General features: G+C 43.4%; 1 pseudogene; it reads left to right on the top strand.

Annotated features, from left to right (window-relative positions):
- The first annotated feature begins 2,561 nt into the window (after positions 1 to 2,561).
- On the top strand, positions 2,562 to 4,848 carry LOC103732231 (annotated as a pseudogene).
- Positions 4,849 to 6,188: the final 1,340 nt, after the last annotated feature.

The following is a 6,188-nucleotide window of genomic DNA, read 5'->3' as shown; positions in this document are numbered from 1 at the left end:
ACAGTGATCTGGTTCCAAGAGCTTCTAAGAAGTGAGGGTAAGCCTACTGTGTGCCCCTGTGGCTTATGTTGCTACATGAGACCTTGAATGCTGAGTGCTGGTGGCTGGCCACCATCACCCTCTTATACTAACCCTGAGGTCAGAAGGCAGGTCTCAGTCTCATAGTCAACAAACAGAACTAGGGTTCTGCCAGTCAGTAGCACAGGAGAGAACAGAATGAGTTTTCTTTGGATTTCGAAGTGTGCTCTTCAGAATACCCAGTGACTGCCTCTGAGGTCCTCACAAGATGGTGGACACAGCATGTCTGTCTAATGGATACAGCTTTTAAAGCTCTTACACGAACCAGGCGTGGTGTCACATCATGCACTTTGGAGTCTGAGTTAGGAGAATCTTGAGCCTGGGCAAGACTATCTTACACAACAACCACTCCAACTCCCCCCCCCCCCAACAAAATCCCAATTTATTTATTTTATTATTTCTAAATCAAAATTGCTATGTTGCTATGCAGAAAATGAGTGGTGTACAACATTGTAGAGAAAGCTTTAATAAGCAATCATATAGAAGAAAAATATAAAACATATACTATAAACATGATTTAAAACAAATGTTAGAATAGAACTTAGAATAAACATTTACTTTGCAGTATTCCTCCCTGTGCCTGAATGTAAATGAGCATTTTAGAACTAGATTTTTAAAACAAACAAGTGGAAACCTGTCCTTGAGGAGGCTTCGCTGACACCTTTTTTTTGCTTCTTTCCTAAAGCTCCAAGACAAGGTTTTCACATTCTTTCCCCTGACCTTCCAGCTGCTGGAAGTGGCACAGTGCTGGCGTGTGACAGTTTGTTGACAGGAACTGCAGCACTTCACACTTCCTTGAGAAGCTACAGAGCCTGAGAGCCCTTTCCAGGTCATTAACTGAAACTCTGAAGAGAAGCTGTATCTTTGGGTGGTGGGATGAAGGAATATTCTTTTATAGTTCTCACAGGTATGTTTTGTTTTTATAATGCACTCAAAAATGCAGTTAATACAAATTCTTGATCGATGGCACACTGTCATCATTAGTCCATGGCTTTTTAACCTTTAGGTCACTCTTACATAATAACGGACATCTGTAAGACTAATTCAACTCACAGCTGGACCATCTGCATCATTTCAGCTTGACCTGAGAGAAAGGAAGAGGCCTCCATTCTGTCCCAATCTCTATTTCTCTCATGGTCGATATTCTTCCAAATTTGGTGCTTGTTATTCATTTCTTTTTTTTAAAAAAAAATTAATTATTTCTATTTTATGTGTATGAGTGTATTGCCTGCATGTATGTGAGCGCACCCATGTCATGCAATGCCACAGAGGTCAGAAGAGGGCTTTGGATTCCCCTGGAACTGGAGTTAAGGACGGTTTGTAGCCGCCATGTGGGTGCTGGGAATCGAATCCGGGTCCTCTGCAAGAACAGTCAGTGCTCTTAACCGCTGAGCCATCTCTCCAGCCCCTATTTCATTTCTTTTTAAAGATAAATTTACAAATTGGGCATGACGGCACATGCTCATAATCCCAACACTTAGGAGGCTGAGATAGGAGGATCATAAATACTAGGCCAGCCAGGGCTGTCTCAAACAAAGAGTGTATTTTTTTAATTAAAAAAAAAAAATTTAATCTCAGCACTTTCGGAAGCAGAGGCAGGCAGATCTCTGAGAATTCAAGGCCAGCCTGGTGTACATAGCATGTTCCAGGACAGCTGAGGCTACAGGGAGAAAAAAAAAAAAAAAAAAAAAAAAAAAAAAAAAAAAAAAAATCTACTGGTGCTGAGGAGATGACTAAAGCATTGGCCTTGTAAACAAGAGAGCCCAAGTTCAATCTCCTGAAATCACATAAAAAAATCCAAGTATGATGACACACATTTGTAATCCCAGTGCTCAAGAGGCCAGGACAGAAAGATCTCTGGGGCTCACTGGCCAGCCAGCTAGCGAATGAGCCCCAGACCAATGAAAAACCCTGGCTCAAAAAACAAGGCAAGCAGGGACTGAGGAAAGACACCTGAGTTTGTCCTCTGGCCTACTCATACACTTGCATGCACAATTGTACCTCGCCCCCGAGAATTTACCAAATATACTTGACCACCTATATAAGACATATTTGGGTTTTTCAATGAGTAAAAATAATCTCAGACTATATTTAGGTTTTTGTGGCCTATTAACTTTTTTTTTTTTTTTTACATTTAGTTAGTTTAGTTATTTAGTATGTCTGTGCATGCACATGTGCCAAAGCACGCCTTTGGGAGCCAGCAGACAACTTGAAGAAATTCCTTCTCTCTTTCCATCATGTGGGGCCAGGAGACCGAACTCAAGATGACAGGCTTGACTGCCGGCGCCTTTAACGGCTGAGCCATCTCCCCAGCCCCTGTAGCCTATTTCCTTCCTTTTTTAAAATATTTTGTTTATTATTTTTATTTTATGAGTGTATTGCCTGCATGTATGGGAGTGCACCCGTGTCGTGCAATGCTGCAAAGGTCAGAAGAGGGCTTCAGATTCCCCTGGAACTGGAGTTAAGGACGGTTCATACCCGCCATGCGGGTGCAGGGAATCAAACCCGGGTCCTCTGCAAGAGTAGTCAGTGCTCTTAACCTTTAGCCTGTTTTCTTTTAACATTGTTTCTGAGACACTGTTTCCAGTTTGCCAGCAAAGCTGTAGTTCATGAATTCTCACCTGGGTTAAAATCTATTGTACAACGCTACTAAAATCTATATTTTCTTCTGCGAATAGATGGTTGTGTTGCCTACAGTTTCTTTTCCTAAGAAAGTATTTCCTGCTAAGAATATTCACCTATGTATTTCATATTATCCAAATGTTAATGTTTCTCTTGGGTAAGTACCTAAAGGTGAAATTATTGGGTCTTATAGCATGAACACTTAAAATACACAGATGATTTTCCCAGTGGTTATATTAATTTACACTCTTACTAGCAATCCCATTACATTGAGTCACATTCTCCTCAGACTTTCACTGTCAGCCTTGGTTTATTATAAACAGATGTAGGCGGGTGTCTGTGTGGCATTGATTGACATCTGATGATGAACTTGAGCAGGGCTTTGTACATCTGCTCTGCTGTGAAATGACTGTGGGAATCTTTTGCAGCTTTCTGCGTTTTTTTTTTTTTCATATTTGTAGGGATCCATGTATACTGTGCACACTAGCCTTTTGTGTTGTGATAACACCTAGTTGTTTTCTATTTTCTTTGCTATGTCTTTTGATGACACATCTTAATGGCTAACTTTAGTATATTTGAAACTGTGAATATATTTTAATGCTTAGTCTATTTTTGTATCTTGCTTAAAAAATTCTTCCCCTAAAGTCAAAAATCCTCCTTTTTTAAAAAAAAATTTATTTTATGTGTATGAGTGTATTGCCTACATGTAGGTAAGTGCACCTGTGTAGTGCAACGCCCACGGAAGTCAGAAGAGGCTGTCGGATCCCCTGGGACTGGAATTACCGACAGTTGTTAGCTGCCATGTGGGTGCTGGGATTCGAACCCGGGTGTTCTGCAAGAACAACCAACGTTCTTAACCACTGAGCCATCTCTCCAGCCCTGAGAAATCCCCTTCTTAATGTCAGAAAGATACTCAATTCTGCTTTCCTTTAAAAGTTAAAAAGTTTCGCCGGGTGTGACATATCCCAGCCTTGTCTACATAGTAAGTTTCAGGTCAGCCAGGCCTATATAGTAAGGCCCTGTTTAAAAAATAAAATAAAATAATAATAAATAAAAAGCTGAAAAGTTTGCTTTGAGCATAGAGGCTCTGAATTCTTTCAGGTTTGGGTTTGTCTAGGGTGTAAAGAAAGATCTGATTTCATTTTTCACATGGCTAACCGCTTTTCCACTCCATTTGTTATTCAGTCTTTCCCAGTTCTCTACTTCTGAAGAGACTGTGCTGGAGTCTGGAGCTGGTGGGAGTGGAGCGGAGCGACGTGGTTGCCATGGCTTTCCTCCTCCCCACAGTACTGTCCTTAGTTCTGGGGAGTGGTTGGCCGGCAGGAGTGGTACTGAGAACAACTTTGAGGGCAGAGTCCCACACTCAGTGAAAATCTCCAACCGGAACTCATGCTCGTGTACAATCGGAGAGTAAGTCAGGATTGCGTAGCCATCAAGGGTCCAAACACTCTGAATCCCATTCTCTCAAGATCCAGGTCCAGGTCCTGGATGCATTCTCGCGGACACTCCACTTTTCCAGATCCCATTCTCACAGAGCCATCTGAAGTCGGCCTTTACACCAGAACACAGGCGCTGCAGCGTCTAACCGCAGAAGACATACCGGCAGCAGGGCAAATCCAGATCCAACACTTGTCTCGGAGTGTTTGGCCTCAGTATACAAGAGAGAGATCTTCGTGAATTCTTTTCACGATATGGACCACTGAGTGGTGTTCCTGTGGTTTGTGATCAGAGGACTGGGCCATCGCGTGGATTTGCGTTTGTGGACTTTGAGCGGATAGATGACTCTAAGGAGGCTACGGAAAGGGCGAATGGAATGGAGGGGGATCGTGGAAGAATTTGTGTGGATTATTCTATCACCAAGAGAACACATGCACCTACACCAGGCATGTACATGGGCAGACCAACACTTGGTGGAGGAGGAGGAGGAGGCAGCGGAGGTGGTGGCAGACATCAAGATTCTTACTAAGATAGAAGATGGGATCCAGGATATCACAGATCCGAAGATTGCCGGTTCAGAGGAAGCCACCTTCTCCTTACTGTAGTAGATACAGATCACCAGATCACAAATCAAGATCTCATTCCTACAGCCAAGACACTATTAATAATGGAGCGGCTACAGCCAAAGACTATCACACCCCCCTCCTTTAATTCTGGATTCCTCCAAGCTTCCAATGCTTCCTAGACATTTTTTTTTTTTTAAGCATCTATACTTGGTCAGTCGTATTGCTGTTTTCCACCATTTTTGTTGTAGTTGTAAAGATGTTATTGTTGTCATTTCGAATAGTTAAACATCTTGGGGAAAAAAAGGAACCCAGACGTCCCTCTGCTTCCCTGGGCCTGCAGGACCCTCCCCAGGCCTCTCTCCTACCCACAGGCCTCTCTCCCGGTTAAGTCCATTGCGCCCTCGGGGCCTTGACTCCCCCAGCCTCATTCACCCTCCCATCTCTGCCACCGTTCTCTCCTCCGAGTTTAGGCCCTGCCCCATTCCTTGTCTTGGAGCCCCAGACACCTGGGGAACCAATACTGCTCCCTGATCCTTTTCATCCAGACCAACTTAGTGCCTTCTCTGGGCCCCAGGAGCCTGGGCCCACCCTCACCTCCCTCTGCTTCCCTGGGCCTGCAGGACCCACCAGCCTCATTCTGGGATGCTGGGGCTGACCTTTCCTCTTCCTGATCCTTTGCATCCAGACCAACCCAGCTCCTCAGTGCAGTCCCCAGGAGGCCTTGGGGCCTCTTCCTGCTCCATCTGCCTTTGCTTCTCTCGGTGGCATGGCCACCAGCTGCCCTAGACCAGCATCTTTCCTGGGTCAGGCTCCCAGGCCAGTCCAACCCGAAAATTCCTGAGGCCAAAATCATTCCTGGAGGGATCCAGACCTTAGGACAAAGCCTGAAAACATCTGACCCTCAACTGTATTGGGCCTCTGTGGGAACTCCTGAAGACAAAAGCAATCCCTGCACTCCAATATAAAATCAAAAGAGAGAAACGGAAGCTTACATGAACCAGCTTTTCACCCCCAAAACGTAAACCACAAAGACACATAAAGTTCACAAAAAGAAGCAGACCTAAACTTGAAGGCCTGAGTCTCACACAAGAATCAGAAACTACAAAAAGAAATTCACATGTCAAAATAACAGATAAAAAGTAATAACATGAAAAACCAAAATAACATCCCCACCAAATACCAATAGTACTCTAAAGGAGTACAATGAGAAGGCCCTAGAGATAATGCAGGGCATGGAACTCAAAAGAACAATTATAAACATGATAAAAGAATTCAGTGAATTTAAAGAACACAAAAAAAAAGAAAGCAAAGAACTGAAGGAAGATAGGGATAAACTTCTGAATGAATTCAGAAAAGAGAAATGTTGACGAATTCTCAGGCAGAAATGAAGAAGGAAGTGAAACACTCAGTAAGTCAATTAGAAACGAGAGGAGAAAGCCTCACCAATAGGATGAATGAAATGGAAAACAGAGTATCAAGACTGGA

The sequence above is a fragment of the Nannospalax galili genome, unplaced genomic scaffold, assembly GCF_000622305.1.
Source record: "Nannospalax galili isolate Female #2095 unplaced genomic scaffold, S.galili_v1.0 scaffold312, whole genome shotgun sequence".
Lineage (NCBI taxonomy): Eukaryota > Metazoa > Chordata > Mammalia > Rodentia > Spalacidae > Nannospalax > Nannospalax galili.
Note: the sequence above shows the minus strand (reverse complement) of the source record. Positions and strands in the feature narration are given on the sequence as shown.